The sequence below is a fragment of the Taurulus bubalis genome (genome assembly GCF_910589615.1).
Source record: "Taurulus bubalis genome assembly, chromosome: 10".
NCBI lineage: Eukaryota > Metazoa > Chordata > Actinopteri > Perciformes > Cottidae > Taurulus > Taurulus bubalis.
Genome location: NC_136598.1, coordinates 6,954,572 through 6,977,538, shown reverse-complemented (window position 1 = coordinate 6,977,538; position 22,967 = coordinate 6,954,572).

Sequence of the window (22,967 nt, the reverse complement as noted above, 5' to 3'; positions counted from 1 at the left end):
TTCTAAAGAGGTGGGTTTTGATTTGTGTTTTGAATGTGGAGAGGTCAGTGCAGTCTCGGATGGGTTTGGGGAGAGAGTTCCAGAGGGAGGGGGCCGCGAAAGAGAAGGCTCTGTCACCCCATGTCCGGTGCTAATAATAATTTAAGATAATTAATGTAATTATATATCTGACTGATATTTATGTATTCAGGACATTTCTGACCACATCCAAATAAAAATATCCTAACTTTACCAATTCAGATATTTTACAAAGTAAAAACTGAAATGATTTTGTATCTCTCAAATAGATAATTTCTAACATTTTGCTAAAATTATGCTTCAATTCGAACAGTTGATAAATACAACAGTTGATATGGTAGTTCACCAGCCTGTTCATTGGAAATGTGTTTTTTCTTGTCATATGGTGTGCGGTTAACAAATAATTTTCTTTTCATGTTGCACTGAAATTAAGTAATTTAGTGTGTTCTTGGTCACATCAAATTGAAAGCTGGACCAAAGTGTTTGCTTTCATTCAATTACAATTAGGCCAAATAAAAAGCCTCATGTTGTAAGTACAGTCTGGACAGTCTTTCTCTCTCAACGCCTCAATAGGTAGATCTTTCCTGTCACCGAGGCAGAGGTCAGGGATCTTGGGCTTAAAAATGTTGGTGACCACTGACCTACATAATCGGAATCTGCAAAGAAAATAACAGGAAAACGAAGCTTAGGGGTATTGACACCTATTTATAGTAAAAAAAACTGTGGCGCTCGGTTAAAAAATGGAAAAATCCCTTTTTATATGGGAAAGCCTTCTCTCACCGAGGGCTGCTGGATCTTTAAAGTTGCATAAGCCTTCCCCCTTGCGCTGCGACATGTTTTTACAAAGGTAGGGGCTACACGAAGAGCACAGGACACGGAAATGTGCAGAGGGAGCAAAAAATCGTTGTTATCGTTCAGGTACCTATAGGGGGTTTATAAGGCTATGGTTTGCTTTGTTACAGAGATGTGTTTGTTAGTGAAATCCGATGTTGTGAGGGATCTTGTAAAATCGTTTTGGCCGCCGCGGCAAGCTGACGTAGGGTCATAATTACTCAAACTTAACGGTTACTTTAATTATTTTTTTTATTATATATATATATATATATATATATATATATATATATATATATATATCTTCTCACAAGGGTTGTAGAACTTTAAATGAAGTTAAACAACACGTGGTTTGAGATAATTAAGGAAACGTTAACAAAAACTAACTAACTAAACCCTCAGTGATAGCAGAGCTTCAATGACTTCATGGTCTGACAGCAGAATATTTATGTTGTTCGTACCGATTTTTGTGTCAGCAACTCATAGTCAAATAGCAAATGATTTTTTCATGACTCATTTGCATTGATATTCAACGCACCTACAGGGAGAAATATGTCATACAAGAGGCAGAGATGCCAATTTTGTTTCACTGCAGCTGCATAAAAAGACCAAAATGTAATGCAGCCCCAAACAAGCCGCCTTTGTTACAGAGTTACAGGTTGTGATGCTCACTTTTCCTCAAGTGGAAAAAAATCTCTCATATTGCTTTTGCTTTAATGTTGGTCCACATAACTGAATCGAAAGTGTCACTTTTCCTTTCTATGTGGGTTGTTGAAAGACTTGTTGGAAACGATAATTGAAGTTGAGTTGGCAGGTTGAGAACAAGTTGATTCACACAAAAAAAAGTGCAACGGTTGAAAATATTGAACAAGGCACATTTCTTTTCTTATTTTAGACATTGTAAATATTTTCAGTTTCAAAAATCCCAGATGTGTTGTGGATGGTAAACAACAAATAAGCTTAATGAGATAAGCCAATTACACTTGATAAACTTGGCTGCCATTAAAAAACAAATGCAGCCAGAATAGAAGTTCTCCTTTTGAGGAGAGAACACCCTGCGTGGCACTGAGGTAATGAACTCATAACTTAAATGTACCATCTGTTGCAATGTCGAGCATGAGTTTATACAGATATATTTGATGGATTTTGACCAGTACCTCTCTATCACCTGGTGATATTGTGTAATCTTTTGTATTAACCACCAATCTACGAGTACTGAGGGATGGCCTGTAGCCATGTTTGAGTGAGTCTGGTATTGAGTGACATTCTGCTCTGGAAGCAATTTCAGAAAAAAAAAATAGCATAAATGTTGCCCTTAAAAGTGACAGGCTATCATTATCTCTGGACAGCAGCTCTCTTTAGCGGCGCTCATTCCTTTTCAGAATAATAGATGGCCAAAATTGAGTGGACACAAAGCTTATATTGTATAAACCCAGATCCCCCTCTTATCCTCAAAACACATAAATAATATTGGAATATTTATCCGAAGCAATCAAGATGAGGAATTGCTGCTGTACTACATATCTAATGAAAGCCTGTAAATGCAATGTTCCTTCATGTTTTTTTCTTCCTACAAACCAATATATTTCTATTTCTGGCAATGACATTTCCAACTCATCTTCAAAATTGCTATTGTCACACAAAGATTTTAATACTTTTATTTATGTTTTATCAAAATATCAGTCTTTGTGCATATGTACAACAAACAAATGCTCTAATTAGGGTTACAGGATTTCTAAAGCCCGGGTCTGCAATCTTTTTAACATTTAGGTTAACATTAAGTTCATGACATTACAAATTAAAATCGCCAACAGATCTAACGCAACGTGGTCTGGAGAATACACAAGTTGTATGAAACGGAGCGGACTACGTTACAACCTGCACCAACTGTTGCCCTCACTGGAGACTACTGGACATCGCTGGGTAACCAGAGTTATCTCGGAGTTACAGTTCATTATATTGATGAACTGTGGGTGCTGCTTCACATGCTTTGACAGTCATGAAAACAGAAGACGTGCGTGGAACATGTTATTCATGTTGCACAACAGTGGAACGTTTCCAATAAAGTCAGCAGCACACTTAGCACGGATAGTGCATAAATATGATGCTGCTGCGAGACATCTGCCGGTCGAACACGTCCCCTGCGTCGCGTACACTCTCCAGCGCTCTGTCACAGCGTGTCTGCAGAACAGTGCGTTGACAATGCCCTGGCCAAATGCAGAACAGTTGTGGGCACTTCAAACACAGTCCAGCAAGTACAACTTGAACATGGACAGTCGCTTGTCACTCTAACAGAACCTTTACTACTGAACAGGCCGTTTATAAGTTTCCTGATAAAAGACAAATGTTTCTTCTGGTACCTGTTCAGAAAAAAAAGAAAACTGATTTATATACTCTGTGAACTTGCTGTTGCTCTGAGAGTGCCTGTTATATTGTTCGGATAACATTACTTTACAAAACATTTCCCAACTCTCTTGCATACTTATGCTTGCATGCCATTGGCTACCACGTGCCAAGGGTGGCACAGTATGTGTGCCTAATGTTGCCGACCCCGGTTCTAAAGCAATTTGCTCATGCAAATACTGCAGAGACAGTGCAGGACCCTACAAGAACATTCACATTTTCCATAATATGTGAAAACGTCAGCGAAAAATGCCTCCACGCCATTCACTGCTATTCCTCAAGATGTTTAATGTACCAATTGAGCTCAGTTTGTGCCGACTGGATAATTTGTTTTAGCATATATGCAGGGAACATAAGGGTGGAGGTTTTGTTTCAGGTGTTGGGTTACAGGAAAACATTCTAAAAATACAAAATCGATAATGAAATAACAAATTATGCTGAAATTGGTAATCATTGCCACTTACAAAAGATGTTGCGTTTCCTTGTTCGAGATAGATCTTGTTCTGATAGCTAATGTTGCATGTTGCCTTCACTTCAAACACCACTGTACTGTTTTCAACCTAAAAGCATGCAGAGACGGTAAAGTGCTTTTTCTAGTCCTGAGTTGAGGTGTCTGCAGCTCATGCCTTTTAGTCTGAATACAACCACAATAACTTTTACCAATAAGATATGACAGACAAAATAAATACAAACAAAATAAAATCACTCAAGCCGCAGCACTCACTGCTGCTTTGAGCCAATCAGCCAACGTGAATAACTGAAGGTGACATGTTTGCAGCTCACACCTGTTTTTGGAACAATGGAAGCATGACAGTCATAGGGCACTTTTTTTTTAGAGAGAGCAAAGTAAGAAGATGAACTTAAATCCATAAAAGTGATGATGATGTTGTTTGAAAACAGACAAGCAGGTATAGAGCCAAATAGTGTGTGGGAGTTTTTCTCTTCAAGATCATGAAATACAGGATGGAGGGTATATTGCAGGATTCACCACAGGGATTCGTGCCCTTACACAACAACAAACACACCTACACTACCCTAGCATACTTACATGTTCCCTTTTATGAACGCCATACTGATGCATATACAACATCTTCTGATTCACAAAAATGACTTGCATGCAATTGATCCCTTTCTGAGGAGTCAAGTTCATCATATTGGAGCTTGGCTTCTAACAGTTGAGGCAGTCCAGGAGATCGTACCCCCTGCTGTTCTCAGAGGAACATGTGAAACACGGGATCAGGCAGCATAATCACCACATGACATGCATCTCAACTCCCAGACATTAAGGCGGATTAGGGTTCTTCATGCCAGTTTAATAGCATCTTCGAGGGAATACAACTTTGTGTCGTTTTAAGGAATCAAAAAAGCACTTTTTTCGTGCTCTTTATGAACAGATTTGTCATTTTGCAGATTAATATTTAATAATGACCCGGGGAGTTTTAAATCAAAACTCTACAGCATATACAACTCTAACTTTCTTGGCAATACTAAAGTGAGGAAATCTTATTTTTGTCTCTTGCGATCTGCAATTTCCTCCTCAGCCCACTAGAGGTTGATTGATGGTAGAATCCCGCTCTATAATTACCAGTAATTGCATGTTGCCCCTTCCATTTATGTGTTTACACGTGTTGTGTTTAATTTTAGATTGCACCATTAAATGATTTCCAACTTGGTTATTTGTGAGAGCAGTAATAATTATAGTGATTATCAGAGTTGGGTAAAGCAGGGAATCAGAAGCGGCTTTCAGCATTGTGTTTTTGAGTGGATTTATTGATGCTTTTGATAGAATATGAGGAATTGGATGGCTATCTATCCATCCATCCATCCATCCGTCCATCCATATATATCTTTGCAGCGTCCTTTGGTAGCTGCCAGGTGAAAACCCTGCAGAGGAATTGGACTATGTCTTCCAAAATGTGGACAAACACCTGTCTCCCCAGTCTCCTTTTATTCAGAAACTCCAATTATTTTTCCCTTAATGAGCTCCTGCAGTGGAGGATGTGCTCCCCATCATCGTTACTGTAGGGACAGCAGTTGCAGTGCTGGGCCTGACTGGCAGCTAACATGGACCTGTTCCCCCTGTCTGACTGCAGGCTGCACTCCTTGACAGCTGGAAGCTGGCCTCCTGGAGCAGAGCATACACTCTCTCTCTCTCTCACACACACACACACACACACACACACACACACACACACACACACACACACACACACACACACAGAGGCCCAACAGAGTAGATATTAGAAATACCGGAACTTTACTTCAATATGATGATTACTTTTAATATCTAGAAAATTAGTTTTACAGTACGACAACCAAGAACAAATTATCTCAAAGCAAACCGTTTACTTTACTTTATATCTTTATTATATTGATTTCCTTTGTTATGTCTCCTCTAAACTTATTGTTTATCAGCTTGTTTCAGCTCTTCAATAAAGCTACATGATATCTTTAACTTTTCTCAGTCGCTCAGTAGCTAATTCTTTTAATTTTTGTAATTGTCATTGTTTCACGGGACATCACATGTGTCATGTCTGCAAAACTTAATTGAAAATTCAAAATAAAAAAATGTTTTGTCATTGTGTGAAAATGTTTCAATGTTTTTTTTTAATCAAGGCAGTCGAACCTGAACATGTTTTTTTTTATATTGCTTGACATTTTTGTTGACTCAGACTGCTTACTGTACTATAAAAGAATGTCAGTTATGTCGAGCTTCATGCAGTTTTATACCGCACTGAGCTTTTAGGTTCCCAATTTCAACAGGAGGTAAAAGAAGGAATGATGTTGTGATGTTATTAATGTTCTTTTTTTGGCAACATTTTATGTTAACTCACTTTATATTAAAGACTAAAGTTGACTTCTCTGTTTACAATACGTGACACATTGCTACACCAATACATTTAAGGTATACATACAAATGTGCATATATTTGTTTGTGTATTGTACAGTGTATAAAACATATAGACTAGTTTATAAGAAATATTTCTAGGGTTAACTGCCATGGCGAAAAAAATAACCTGCACACGACAAAACAACTTTACATTTTTGTGCCATTGGCCAATTTACTGACACAATAACTAGATTTTGAGGCATGATGAGTTACCTTCTTGTGCAGAGATGCCATAGAGTTGTGATGTCCCAAGAAACAGTTGTGACAATTGTGCCGACAAGTACGTAAAAACTGTAGAATAATGTTCTGTGCAACGGAACATGTTTTGCTGCACAGTTTAAGGTTGAGCGGGGAGCTAACGGGGGACTCTGACCGAAGGTAGGAGCGGCTCGTAACCCGACGTTTACGGTAGATTGTTCATGCAGGAAGTATGGTGTGACTCGCGCGATTATTATTGGAAATTATAATAAATTATTATTGAAAAATAAAGTGATGAAAGGGCCATGATGTTTGTCCATGTATCTTTGCAGTTAATTTGGACATTTGCTTAAAAAAATGGAAAGTAAAGTAACTAGTAGTGAAGTTACTTTTCAAATACAGTAACTCGTAAAGTAATTTAGTTACAATTTTCAGAAGTAACTAGTAACTAGTTACTTTTTCTGAGTAACTACCCCAACACTGGTGGATAGATACATTTATAAAAGAGCCACAATCAACTTAATCAACTTACTGCAGCTCAGGCTCTTCCAGTCCCTTTACATTTTTTCATCTCAACAATTCAAATTCATGTATGCCACTTATATAAAAACCCTGACGATGATTTTGGCATTAAAATGTAGCTTGCAGAAGCTTTAGCTTGCTTATTTGATGCAAGTATTGAACATGTATCAAATAAAATCTCAAATTCAATCATTCAAATTCTCTCAAATTCAATCTCCAATGAGATAACATGGATTGCACTCATTTGTGATTGCATTACTCCCAGAGTGGACCGGAGGTCAGCAGCAATATAAAAAAGCAGCTGCCGCAGAAAAACTACACAAGACAGCTATTAACCTGTTATTATGTTCTCCGTGTTTGATGGAAACAGTGACATAAGTACAGCGATACATTTTTCTACTTCTTTCTCTCGGAGAAACTACGGTGAAAACTCTTCAAAGTGCAATTGTTTCTTTCCATTGTGTGTCACTCCAATGATTAATGTAACCCGCATGGCTTCACAACAGCTTTCCCATCACATTTCACAGTATTGAGTCTGCCTGCCGGCGTTGCAAAGAGAGGCCTAAAAGTGCTGATAAAAAGCATGAAAGAGAAGCTGAAAGAAAGAGCAGGACGCCACACATACAGTGAACCTTCACCTGACTAAAGGGAGCATACAACCTGAGGACCGACTCTTCCTCATCAGCTACCACAATCCCTGTGCACACGAGCCAGGTGGCTGCAGCAACTTTTGTGAAATTGGTGAATGATGACGTTTCATCCTAAACCTTGTAGACAAAAAGCTACTTTATCTCAGCAGTCTGTAAGCATTGTGTACTAATTATCATAGTGTTGTTAGGGGATACTGTAGTTAGCCAAGGTGTATATTTAGCCTGATTAAACTTTTAGACCGCTGGGACAAACATTTAATGCTGCCTCCCCTGGAACAATACCTGGCTCCAGGCATTCTACTTTTCAGTAGGTGTGTGCCAATTCAATCAAACACACATTTATTTAACAATATGTACCGCATTATAAGATATAAGATAAGTGAAAAACAAGTTACTTTTGTTGTTGTTGACAGGGAGCCTTTTCCCCTCAAGACAGGACAACACGATTAAGTAACAATGCAAAACCAACCCTAGATTATATTTAACTTTAAATTCTCAAACAAATTAGCAATTAATTACAGTTGGGAACAACCAATTGGCATGAAAACCCCCTATTAGATCATCTTCTGCTGATGGGGAGAGTGGGAATGTGGAATACTGTCTTCCTATTTCAGCAACATCTTTTGTGCTTTGCATACGGCGTGTGGATAATGCCATCATCAACCTGAAACGCTTGCTATGCTAACAAAGGCTGCAGAGGTATCATTCATGCTCAAGAAGCTCTGGGTGTGACTTGAAGTCGGTGAATGATGAGGTTTCACCCAAAACATATCTGCCATGTATGAGTTGTCTGACACACGTCACAGGTAAACAAGGAGATTATTAATTTTAGCAGTTGGAAAGCCTTGTGCACATGTGCAGCTAATGAGAGTAGGGTTGTTAGGTGGTACGAATAATTCCCTTCTTGCAGCGAATTGAGATGGAGCCAATTTTTACTACTTTGCAAACTGTTGGATTGTTTCGTTTGTAAAATCTTAATCTGCAATGTGGGGTATTAGCAATATCCATGAGTATAAAGTGGCAGAAAATAAAGTTCAAAGAGTTAATAAAATAACCAAACATTTTTCACGAGCCGGGCCGCACGGCCATGACAAAAGAAGGGGGATACAAACAAGCGAGTATTTAACAAAAAGGCTTCATTGAACTTAGGTAGCATACAACACAAACTAGGCTAACAGTGGTGTGTGGAGTCAGTACATTCAGGAGGCGAGTGCATGAGTGGAAAGATTGTATGTAATGTTGTATCGTGTAGAGACAAACCATAATCTTGAACAAAGATTAAAACGGGTGTCTCAGGACAGAGAGGGGCACCGTGCAGAGACCCTTTTAACAGCGTGCACTGGCACATGAGGCCCATGTGTTGCCAGTGCTGCTAATTAACCCAGGTGTTCCCACTCTCCTGATGACCCTCTGCCACGCCCACCTGCAACATCTGCAGGGATAACAGCCAGTGACAGAGAGCCTCTTCTGTCCTTTCAAAGGACTGCTGGGAAATAAAGTATTCATGCACGACATCGCCAATATAGGAGTGGGTCAATTATCATTGTAGCAAGAATATAAACATCAGGGAATTTCAACGTCACATGACTCTCTGCCGAATGCACGGGCCGGCTAAGAGCAGTAGACCTGTGCTCTGCAGCAAAATATCAGCAAAACAGCCGGACACAGTAACCTTGATCGCCAGTCTCAGAGCAGAAAAGAATGAAGATTGACAGAAATGTAATGAACTGTTTGGGAATATTAAGTGCCATTCTCACTGACATTGGATTGCAGTTTAGAGTGGATATTATTCCAAAATTGCCCACAGAAACTGTAGAACGTCTATTCGGGACTCAAAGTCACCCCATAAATGTCACATAGAAGAAAACAAATGGTTTGAGGCGATATTGCAACCTGTCATAAAAAGCAGTCAGATACTGCTACTGGCCATCAAACAAGACTTCAATTGTATTACTGAGTTTGTGTAACCGTTTAATTACCCAAGAGGTAAAAGACATTTGACTCGACACATTGTATACAGGACAGGTGCGGTGTTTGTTGGCTCCAATGTTTTGCCACCCACACATTTATCCGTGGCCAAGGTACCAACTCCATCGAACCAAGATTGCTTTTTGATAACACTGTTCTCACTCCTCAATCCCCACAAACACTTTGTGAGATTCAGAATGAGAAAAAGAAGAAGAAAAAAGACTGAACACAGTGGCAATGTGGAAAGTTATTTGCACATATCTGGAAAATAAAAGTAAAATGTTTTGGATTCATACTCCTACCCCAGGTTTACCAAAGCTATGTTGATAGTTGTGTCAAATGCCATGGGATTTGAGTAATTATTCCATCATTGCTTTGTGATGCCACACTATCCTGGTGCAAAAAAGAGGATTATATAGCAAATGTTCCAAAAGTTTTTGAGGGTATTCAAATTCCTCCTGACAGCAGACATCAACATGATATTAACCATTGAGTCTATGAATCGAACATAATGAAGAATATCCATTCTGCACAGGAGTTTTAGAAATGATTCATGAATTCTGTCCTCTTTAGTTCAATGGATTTCAATGATCTGAAGACTTTCATTCACTAGAATATACTGTAATTCTCCAATTAACAGTACCATCATCATTATTTCAGAAACACTTTGCTGAGATTTGGGGAAATTAACAAAAAATGGTTGAAGAGTGAAAGGTGTGAAGTATTCATCAATGTGCAGCATGTGCAAATACAATCAGCATTTACTCTCCATCCTACACGTTCCAACTCTGGCCCCTCCAGTCCCAAACGCCCTAAAGGAAACTCTGTTGATGATGAAACTATTGATGAAACACCTGTGTGAGGGGGCGGTGGATGAATCATTTTTGATGCTCCTTCAGGAAATTTGCACCATTGCTGGATGTAGCATTCACAATACAGTACAACAGAGTTATGTTGCCATTTTTCTCACCAAAATACATCCTGAGGCCTCGTAAACATGTGAAATGTATTTTGTTTTGCAGAAAACAACCGTTGCTTCATTTGCTTCCTGGGACAGGCTGTGAGTGGTCGGTAAAGACAGCGTTAAGGTTTATGCTGGAGCCACCGGTGGGTTTCACCTAGTTTTATCGTTCTCAAAGATTTGTGCAGTGGCTATAGGTGTACTTATCCAAAATGAATAAAAGTTATCAGAGAGCCTTTATTTGTGTGTGGGACCTGGATAAGATACAGGCTTCTCAGGAAAACAGGGCATTTGGTCTCATCATGAGATGTGACTGATTTAAGTAGAAGATCATTATAGATTAAACATGTAATACAAATTCTCCAGAGGCAAAGATATTGAGCTAGACAAGTTTTTCAGTTGAATCTGATTTTGGGACATTACAGGTGATACTAAGGTTGTGAGACAGAGACCTGTACTGCGCTGATATGCCTTTAAGACTGGATTCGGTTGAGAGGAATCCCCATGAGAGGAAGTGTCCTACTGTGACACATCGTCTTTAGAGAAAAAAGAGTGGCATTGAGAAACAGTCAACTCTTTCATCCCGTCTAACTTAATAACTTACTCTCTGTGACGCAGCCCACTTCAACAGCAGCAAAACACCCACTCGCCCACAGTTCATTCGATTCACTCTGCCTACTTGTCCATAAAAGACAGATTCAAATTTCCTCATTACTCCATCTCATAAACATTCTTGGTGCTCGTCCTTTCCACTCAACCTGACACACTGTAGAGCTACAGATTCAGGTAGTCAGAAAAAAAACACTCACCCACCTTCATCTCCATTCATCTATTCCTAATGCATTTTGTATTAATGCTAATATTTGTAAATGGCGTGCTGAAATGCAGCTCGGTGTTGTTTGGTGAAATGGACTGTTTGTGCATATACAAGGTAGAGCTGGCTTGAGGAGATAATGGGAAAGTATCTGTGAAACTGAAGCGAGTCGACAACAATATAGACTGGATGGACAGGCCTGGATTTTTCAATTATACTTGAGCCAAGGTCAGGAAGAGTGAGAGGAAGTAATACAGGCAATAATGTCACCTTGAAAAAGTAGAACGCATCTATTACAGTTTCACTGTTTATACTGTACAGTTGACTCTGGCCACCACGGATTACACATGTTTTTCTGAGGTTTTTTTTTAACACAAAATACACATTAACTACTGTATAGCATCACATGTATTTCACATGTCTCTGGCATATCACATGATGAAATGAAAATGAAATGGAGACTGAAATTGATGTGTCTCAGGATAATACATCAGGACAATTTTTGCTAAACTACTCTAGTTTCCTCACAATACTTTTGCACTCCATTGCAGTATTTTTTTTTTTACTTCTCAATAGTATATTGGATTAGTTTCTGACCAAAGTCAAAGCCACTGGCGGGTGGGCTGTGTCTGGCTCAGTGGCGGGGCGGGGATTTTCTACTTGCGCCTTCAGTCAGAGTCAGCTGTTCAACAGCTGGGTGCAGTGCGGCTCGGCTCGATCTAGCTTCTAGCTTCTTCTTCTTTTTTAATGCAAATGTATCCAACAAAAGAAGCATTCTGCCGACAATACAATGCAACAGTATTATGAAAGACTGCAAAACTAAAAGTGGTGGTTCAGAAAAACTTCCCACTGTGACCTTTTGGTGCCTCCAATGAAAATTTTAAACTAGGAATCAATCATTTAGTCACATAATACTTTTTGGCAACTCGTTTGACTGCCATACCACTTCTGATTATAGTTCTTGCTCTTTACAGAATCACTAGACCAATTAAAATAGTTCATAATTGATCTTCAATGTGTCAGTGGTACTAACTCTCTGTGATCAGTCAGGTGTCATCTAAAATTTTTAACATGCACAATTAACATTTTGTAAAGCATTAATTTGCTTTTCATTTCCATTCATGTTAAACTGTTTTATATTATGTTCGGGAGTTTTGGGATCATTGCGAACATCCTTGGTATTGATGGTGCACTGTTTTGGGTGCAAATTTGAACACTGATGACAGCTGCTTATTCAAGTATTCCTCTGTGTGTATGTATGTGTGTGTGTGTGTGTGTGTGTGTGTGTGTGTGTGTGTGTGTGTGTGTGTGTGTGTCTTGTAATCAACCTCTTTTATTAGAGAGCTGTGCAGTGCATATGATTTTTGTATTACTGTGTGAGCAGGTGGTTTGACATTTTTGGCTGATTGATATTTGATCTATTTGTTTGTTGCATGGTGGCAAAATAAAAGCAGAAGGAGGCAAAATAACGGGTTGCTCCTCTGGGACACCAGGTAGCCCCCAAGGCAGACAGAAAAGCTTTTTAGACTTCTCACCAGGAGGCACAATGGCCGTGCAATTGTTGCACGCAGATGGAGGAGCCTCAGAATGGATAAGGAGGAGAATGGAGTAGGAGAGGAAATTAAAGAGCAGGAAATGTTTTTTCTGAAGTAATGCTCGAACATGTTTGTTGCTGCATTAGTCAGAAAAATGCACAACATGTTGCTTTGCACTGTGAAAGCTGTGAACTGCCATTACTGTACAAATATAACTAATTGACCACTTTCACATTGGCTATCTTATAGCCAATTAGTAGCTTATTTTATTTCACGCTACTCTGGCTCTCGCTCATCATAGAATAACCGCCTCTTGGTTGTATGCCTCCGCCAACCAGTCAAGTTGCAGTTTACATTCATGTCTGTCCAAAATTATATCACTCCATTATTTGATCTTTTTAGATATTTGTGTGAGGTTGTCATGATTGACATGAATTCTTGAGTTATGGCCAAAAGTGTGTTTGGTGAAGTCACAGTGACCTTTGAAAACCACATTCTACGTTCATCAAGAGGTGTAAGTGGACATTTGTAGCAAATTGGGAGAAAACAGCTCACGGTGTGCCTGAGACATTGCATTGACGAGAATAGGAAGGATGTGAGGTCACAGTGAACTTAAACGTTGACCACCACATTCTAAGTGGTTCATCTTTCAATCCATGTGGGCGTTTGAGCCAAATTTGAATAAATTCACTCCAGGCATTCCTGAGGTATCGCAATTATGAGAATGGACCGAACAATCCAAAAACATATTGCCTCCAACCACGGCTATTATTGGAAAGAGGCATAAACATGTGCGTCACAACAACCCAAAAAACGACACGGCTGAGCACATACAGAACAATTTGTCTGTCTGCAAGATTCGAAAGGTAATTTAAAAATAAATAATGTCTGCCTTCTGCTCCTGGGACATTAAGTGGTGTTTATGCAGGGAGATTGTCGCTCAACGTAGATATGTATTTGTAGTCATGCTTCCCTTGATTGATTTTCTGGCAACTCCTTTCTCTGGAAAAAGAGGGCTTGTGCGGCATTGTTAAACACAATTTTCCTGAATAGCTCCGAACTGCAGCCACATTCCCATACAAATCCATGATGACACAGGAGTCTATCTATTTAATTTTTGCAGATGCATTACTCTGGCTAAATTACAGCTCGAGGGCTCAACTGGTACCTCCTAAAATAGATGAGAGACAAGAGGTCAGTTACAGTTTTGTCATCCACTGTTGGAGCTGCTCATTTCGAGTCTGTTCCACCTACTTTATGTCACCGGAGACAATTCCTGCATATGTGATGGCCACAAGAGCTGTTGCTTTGATTAATGGGACAATAACATTTACAGCCACCATCCAGTTCATTCTCCCTCAAATGTGTCCCTTGAACTCTCCAGTTTCACCCACAGATATTGTACTTTTGATGCTGAAAGAGGTTGATATGAGGAAAATTCTCTTTAACTTATGACTTGTCCAGCAAATAGAGGTAATATGAGCTCTTACACATCCTAAAATGGAGCAATATGTGCATGGGTTCGATAGTTGTAACCTTAAGAAAAGAACAGGGCCCTATTCTTCATACCTGGCTAATTTTCAGGATAAGATGACGTAGATCAGGCTTTTTCGGATGATACGTATGCACATACAGTACATATATCCTTATAAGTATATATTAATTTGTATACTACTGCCAGCAGGCACATTTAAATTAATATAATCTGATTGATTTGGATTTAAAATTAGCCGATACATTTTCTCAACTCTGATATATTTGCAACGCTTATGTCTCGCATCGGGGGCAATGTTAAGCTTTGTTCACACCAAAAGCGTTGCAAAAACGTTGCAAATCGTTTGCTGTGAATGCAGCATTAGATTTTGCCATGATTAAGGTATTGAATTCCTCATATGCATTCATAATCATCTCCTGCTTCTCAGCGGAGAAATAAAGAGGTTCCTCTGAGTTTATTTGCCATTGTACTGTTAGAACATCGTGGTGTCAGTGCTCGATTATTATCCCTTCTGAAGAGGAACAGGCACTCGCATTTATCCAGATGACTGACGTCTGGTTAGAATTAACGCGACCGTTTCAGCACAGATCTGCCGTGGAGAAACCGAGTTAGCCTGATGTCAATCACCTCGCTAATTTAAGATGGATAATAGGACATTTGATTTTTTTAAATTTCATCTAAGCTTTAATGATTATACAGATCCCCGCTCTGCTCCACAATAAAGATTTAGGCACACCACAAGTTTATCATAAACATGTATTATAAGTCTCAACTCCCAACATGAGGCTGTCATGAAGTTATTATGACTTCAGGAACAAATATCATCCCTCATCCTACTGTATTCATTTCCTGTGTAAAAACAGCTGTGTCTAACCCCGTCCTCCCCAGGTCGTATCAGTTCTCACAACCTTGACTGCTTTCTGTCCTCGTCTCTCAATACAGGATCCACAGGGGGACGATGAAGCCATGAGCCTCTTCGAGATGTGCTCCCACCCTAAGGCTCACTGCCTCGGTTCCTCGCGATCACAGCTCCTGGCATGTCTTCAATCTATATGCATAATCTCCCATGTGCCCCAGACAATTTACCTGCCAATTTGCTCACTTAAATGATGTGGTCTTTGTTACTGAATCACAATACACTCTACTCCACTCTTGATGTTTTAGAAATGTGCAAATTAGTTCATGTGGGTCAATGTGCTGCATGTGTGGGAGGAAGGAAGTAACTTGTGAGGCTTGGTGCACATGTATATGTGTGTGTCTGACGTACATGTTTGATGTGTGTACTGGGCTGTCAGAATAAAAACAGGCCAGTGACAGGTCCTGACAGTGAGATTGACGGGCCTACTGGGAGTTGGACAAAAGGTGGATTAGGCTCCACTAATTGAACTGTGAGAGCACTGAAGCTTTCAAAGCAGCCAGACTGAGAACTAGTTTCACCGAAGACATATTATGGCGCCTGTGTGTGTGTGTGTGTGTGTGTGTGTGTGTGTGTGTGTGTGTGTGTGTGTGTGTGTGTGTGTGTGTGTGTGTGTGTGTGTGTGTGTGTGTGTGTGTGTGTATTTTTGCATTTGTATCTTTATTAAAGACTACAATCTGTCAGGGTTGATGACAAAGCACGGCTGTTGTTCGTGTTTACCATGAAGAAAGAATGTCTTGATTGAGATTTCCCTTTGTTGCTGTGAAATGTTTTTGACAGGGCTGTGCCGAAAACCCATGCCTCACTATTGAAAAATCTAGCTTTAGTCAGTGCTATGTTACATTTGCTATTCATCAGCCGCATCAAAAACAGACTTTATTAGACCGATATGCCAATCTGAGTCAAAAACAGTTTTTTATAAAGTGAACACTGTGGTATCTACATTGTAGTTTCTGCCATGTTCAACACCAAAAGACACACATTGCTGGTCACTATGTAGGGTTGCACTCACACATATACCCGTGCACACACATGCAAACACACACCATTGTCGTCTTCTATGACAGGTTGATGAATATTTTATATGTTTATCCATTTTAACTCCATAGCTGGTGTATTATTAAAGTGCTGGTGTGCAGCTTATATTAACCCTCTCAGACAGGGCAGAGACAAGCAAGGACAGGGCAGGCTCTCTCTCTCTCTTGTACCTCATATCATCTATCATCATCTGTATATCTGCCTCTGTCTGTTGACTAGCCTTGTCTCTATCCATCTCCGTCCTGCCTCTCATCCCTTGTCGCAGCTGCCATCGTGCTCCTTGCTGCACCTCTGCAACATCCTTCTCTCAGTCACCCCCACCTTCGATCTTCAATATGTCTACATATATATATATATATATATATATATATATATATATATATATATATATATATATATATATATATATATATATATATATATATATATATATATATTGTCAGAGTCCCTATATGCTTTCTCTGAGTCTTTCTGTAACTATCTATCAAGATGAACTGTCTGTGTGTCTGTCCGTGTCTGAGACGTGGACGGCCTTTTGAGTCTGACTGTGCTTTGTCCATGGAGCTCTGACAAAAACTTTAGAGGGCCTGTCTGGAAGGAGACAGTGAGGGGAAATGGAGAGGGCATTGAAGAGGATATGAATCCCTGTACCAAGTCCTCAGCTGACAGTCAGCTCATCCCTCCTGGCTCCCAGTCAGTGGCTGAGATGGATGGTTGAGACAGACGGGATGGACGGCTCCCAGCTGGAGTGATGGCTATGAGTGGCGACACCGGCGAAACCACACCAACAACGGATAAACCGAATGATGAAAGAGTTAAGATGACACTATGAGCCTATGTTTGTGTACAGCTGCGTGTTTGTGTTTATTTTTATCCATATGGGTGAAGGGTAAGGGAGGAATCAAGAAAAGATGAGACTAGAGCTGAATCACTGCAGAAGGCAAGGCAGATTATGTCGGAAAATCCCTGCATACACGTGTCAGCATTATGGATGTGTGGTCTGTGAGAGAGAGAGAGAGTAAATGTGAGACATGCCATATCAGGCCATGCTGTTTCAGTGAGCTTGTATGGCTTTCTGTCATGCCTCCTTCCCAACCTGGCTATTGTAATCCACCCTGCCTGGCACCGGATTCTGGTTACAGCTCTGCTTGTCCCATTTGGGCCCTCGGTGGAACACAGTATTCCCTCTACAGGCAGGGCCTATTGATTGCTGTGTCAGAGGCCATCTTACACCAACCCCTCATTGAACTGGCAGATATTTTATTCAGTCCGTCTCGGGCTGTGTGTACAGCCAGCAGATGACATTTAAACTATAGCTGGTTCAGGCCTGCTGGAGATGAAGATGACAGCCTTACTAATGACTGCTTTACAGATGGCATTTCACTCTTGGCTTATTAACTCTATTAAAACACAGCTTGTTCACATAAGGTGTTGGCCAGTCACATTGTTTTGGCCCCATACAGTCTCAGGCAAAAGGGTGTAAATATTGCTCATTAGCAAAATAACATTATCTTCCTTTCTTTCTTTTCTTTTTGACCTGTAGACGAAACTGCAACAGCACAGACGAGAGTCGTGCGAAGATGTAAAGGCCTTTTCAAATTTGAAAACATACACATTCTAAATGGGCCTCTTTGTATTTCCGGTTGCAGTTTTTGTTAATACAGTAGCTTTCAGCGTGTAAACCTAGAAAAAGCTGTTTCCCTAGTAACAGAATGGCGGTGAGGTCTATTGATTAGCATGTAAGCATAGATATACAGTATATATATGGTACGGTACCGGTTAGGTGCTTCTTATAGTGAACACAAAGGTCACACTTAGGCTCAGTAATTTATGGAGCACCCCATAGGACCACTGAAGCCACAGAGTTTTACAGGCAGTCCCCAAACACCAGGAGCTACGGTACCTATTAGCCGTCAACCTGCTCTTTTTTCCTCAGCAGATCAGCCAAGCGCAGCAGCTCATTTAGAGAGGAATCAGTCATTAATGTCACAGTATAACCCACCTTGATGCCCATGGCAGTTTAAAGAGATGTTAAAATTGGTTTAATATACGTTGGGATAAGTATGGGTCCAGTGGTGATTGGTGCTCAGCTCACGTCCACATGCAGATTACATGGTTACATGTGGGAAGAACGCATTGCCTTTGATTATAATGGAAACCTGATTATGGAATATGAATGGGGCAGAATGACCGCAGACAAATGCCCATGGTCACAGGAAGCAGCCGTTTAAATAGATTTTATGCTGTAGTAATTCAATGATTTTTTCTTACACACTATCTTGTTTGTAGAATCATGTGCCATGAAAACACCATCTTGTAAATGGCTGTGCAGTCATGCAGGCAGATTGCAGTTCTAACAATGTCCTTCAAGCAAGTCCAAATACCAACAATAAAACACACTAGAAGGTTCTACTTTTAGTGGAGGAAAATTGATTATTTGTAATTGTTGACCAGGTAATGGCAGCCCTGAACAACCTGCATCACTGACATTGCTGTGGGCTCGGATGAATGAGTGCATAGATGAATATTTTGTATAATGTTTATATCTGATCTGTATTTATATATGCTTCTATGTGATTATATGTATGTTTCTGTTTACTGACTAACTAGGATAGTGAATTATACATATTAAAATGACAAACCTTTACAGGTGAGATTTATGCAAGACCAAAATGATCAGTGTCACTAAGATGCAATTTGCTGAATTAAAGGTATAATTGGATTAATACATAATGCCTGATGTGAATGACGCAAATAGGTCTTTAGAAATGAAAAGCTTTTAATACTCATAATTGCTTAATTTGCTTCAAATTAGTTCATAACATAAAAAAATAATATAATTGTTTTACTTGGCCCTACTCTGCATTTAAATCAGTTATTTGTTTTCTTATTTCCTTGATGTAACTTTTTCAAGATTATTTGTTGGTCTTAAATGCATCGTCAACATAAACTTTCCTGTGGTTCATGGGACATAATCAGTTGCCAAAACAGCTTTTTGGTTGTTGCACTGCTGCAGAAATCTAGCTAGCTCATTGCTAATACTAAACATATTGTATAACCTTCCTCTTGTGTTAGCTTTCTACCATCTCTTGTGTTAACGGGTCGGTTTTGACCCATGTCTTAAATCATCAGCTTCTACAGGTGTTCAGCTCGTATGACCTTGATATGAATACCAGCCCCTATTGTCCTTGAATCAGCAACTACTTGCCTTTAAAATTTTTAAAATAAATAAGCAATATTTATTATTTATTTTCAAATAAATAATAAATATTTCAAAATAATAATTTTGAATTGTATTTTTGGTGCCTTCCCATCATGCCCCAGAGTAATACTACACCTCTTTAGAAAGATTAAGACCTTAGGCATGAACATCTCCAATAATAATCACAATAAACAGGAGCAATTACATTTTTTCAAGCCTTTCCAGTCCAAAAATCCTGTTTTTCGGTTCAGAAATAGAAAAGCAACTTAGCAACTTTGACCTAAATCTTGCTCACACCATGACCGTTGTGTACTTCAAATTACCGTCTCCGTCAGCGTGTGTCATCTGGCGCGCTTTCTGAATGCCATGAGATCGCAGGACCTCGAAACATGGAAGCCAAAATGGAAAACTACTGGAACTACTGGAAGATTCTCTACGGTTACCGCCGTGGTACTTTGAGCGAAATCCGCCGGGGTACTAAATTAGTTAAATAGTGAAACGTTATAATCGCTCAGTCATGTTGAGGAGCTTACGGAATTACGTAATTATAAAAATATAACGATCTTTTTTTTTTAAATGTAGTCCATCGTTTCTCTTCTCACAAGGGTTTACAGTACTTTAGCCGTAAATGTATTAGATCGGACCTGTGGTTGATGAACTAGAAGCGTTTGAGTTTTTTAAAACTCACTTCCTCATTTGTGGAAAAAGCAGTAAAAAAAGGCTCATTAAATCAGCTGTAAAATACACTAAAAACAATTATCTACCATCCAATTTGTTTCTCATCTATTGGTTACCTTGTTAGGCTTCCTTATCTAAGAAAATATTGTTGTGTGTTTTAATATTTTTGGTGTGGGCCTTTGGGCCTTTTCTTTGTCAGCATACCCCTTGTTTTCAATTAAAAGAAAAGTAAAATGAACCTCAAGAGAATCATAAATAAATAAAAGGTTGTTGTGTTACTTGACTATTACTGAGGGGTATTAGAACACATCTCTTAAATACATTTGTTTTATTTATTTTTTCATTTTAATATTATTAACTATAGTGACATCTATGGTGTTTCCCAGACCTGGCCATCTTACGGCGGGCCACATCTGGCCCGTGGCTCTCCCAGTCTGGCCCGTGTGAGGTCAATCGAAAATAAAAAATAAATAAATAAGGTGCACGCCATGAATGCAATACAAACGGCACTGCTTTTACTTTGAAGGCGATTTATTTATGTGTGCGCGCACGCGCGCGCTTATGCAGCCTCACGACGGGCAGTGTTGCCGACTTGGAGACTGAAGTGAAAGCGTATTGTTCTGCAGTTTCTGTCGCGAGACCCCCGCCTCCCAAGGAGCCTCGCGCTGCAGTCTCCGCCTCCAGATTGAAAATTAATCGCGCAAAGCCGCCGCGGATCTGACCTGCGGTCTGATCCACTATAGCAGAGCACTTTAAGTCAGTATCACTTCTGGATTTTTATTCTTCTCTCAAAGAGGAGAACTTTCCTCACATGAGGAAAGATGCTCAGAAGATGTTGGTTCTCTTTGGATCTACCTACATGAGAACAAACATTCTAGTGATGAAGTTCAACAGATCAGATCCTCTCTCTCTGATACCTGTCAGCTGTCCTTCACATCTCCACCTCATTCAACCAGACTTCATGCTCTTGAATGTTTATTTTTCTTCTCACCGAGTAAGAACAACTGAACTGGAAAACATCAAAAGCACTTATTGCTTTTGTTTAAAGTTAATAAATTGCTGGTCTTTAACATACATATTTAAGGTAAGGTTTAAAAAAATCACAAAGGTCATAATTTCAATACAGAGCATTTTATAATTTAGTGAAACATTTTCTATCTTGTTGAAATAGAGGTTTCTGTCAAACAGCCTTGATGCAATACACACATTTTATGTGGTTCTTTTATGCATTTAAAACCTAAAACGGCCCGAACACAAGAGGAAAGATAAGGTATGTGACCGGGAAAATTTGAAATGCTGCAGTAAATGGTAAATAGTTGATATGCTTAAGAATAAATGAAAAAAGTGAAAAGTAAAGAGGATTGCAAATGGATTGCATGGAGACTCGATGCTCATTTCCCACCTTCTGTCTGCTCTGGCGCTCCTCGGAAGGTGTAGTATTTTCAGCAGCGGCGCCAATGAAAAACAACTAATGTGTGACATTTTCATTCACATAATTCGGATGGTATAGACAAAGGTGATGAAAAGTTGTGCAGTGGACGACAACTGTTTGTGAGGATGTTAGGGTCCAGGTGAGAGCTGGAAAAACTGGGGGAAGAGGACAAACGTAGGAAGTGACAGAGGTGTGGTTGAGAGCGGAAGGAGACATCAAAAGGGAGAGAGAAGTGGGATGCTGTCATTACCCCAGAGAGGACAGGTGTGGACCACGATTAAGACAGAGTTTCACTGGCAGCCATCTGGAAATAACCCTCACGTCACCCGCAAGGGACGGCACATTTGCAAGCATCCACAGCCGTGTGCACACATGAGACTCCACACTCAGATGCATGTATTCAAACACACACATGTGCACACACACACACACACACACACACACAGCAGCAGCTTAATGAGCGTGCTGCTGGGGTGAAGCAACCGAACTATACAGTTATGCTGCAGTTGAATTTGAGGCTAGAGGGACGCTTGAAATGAATTATGAATACAATAACATTTCCCTCCATTTTAGATCTTCCTGTTCCCACTTATCCACAAACACAGATACAACCCTTTGCTACAGGTCTCATTCAGTCTGTCCTTACTACTCTGCTGGCTCAACCCAAATCTCATACTTTCTGAGCTGCAGGGTAATAAGGGAACAGGAAAAGAGAGGGAGAGAAAGAGGTAGACTGTAAATGAAAAACCAGCCTCGGTTTAACATCTTCTCTTTCTGGGGCACGGTTAAGCTTTATTGGATTTTTTTTCTCCTAGTTTCGTCAAATCAGAAGAAATTTTCTCATAACCTTTGGCGCATATGCAATGTCAAATTTAATCACTTTCCTTGTCGAAACACACCGTACATGACATTAAAATGCTAAGACAGGGACAAATAATAATTTAGTGTCTGACAAGTATTGCTTATTATGTGAGCCCTACACCCTCTCCTTCTTGTTAGACAAAGTGATGCTCGAGTCTCAGCATCTTAACACTACTTTAATGAAAAGATATATGAGATTCAGGAATCTCATGAACCCACTTAATTCCCGGCCTCATTGTTGGTGCGCAGCCCAATAACTAAAAGATAATCCTCAAACTGCTCTTTGTGATTGGAGACACTGAAGCAGTACAGTCAATTCCAGGTTGTGTAGTTGAGTCGAGAGTCAGAGCAGAGTCATGGCCTTAAAATGTAATAGCATGATGCAAGTTGGGTGGAGAGGTACAATACCACATGTTTGTGATGCGTGATGTAAGAGGGGGAAAAAAGAGTTAAAAAAATCAATATTCTCTAGGGTCAGATTGGATTTTCTCAGTTCCGGTTTCCCACATGGACACCTACTCCACAGACATGCAGCAATTCCATTCACACAAACAG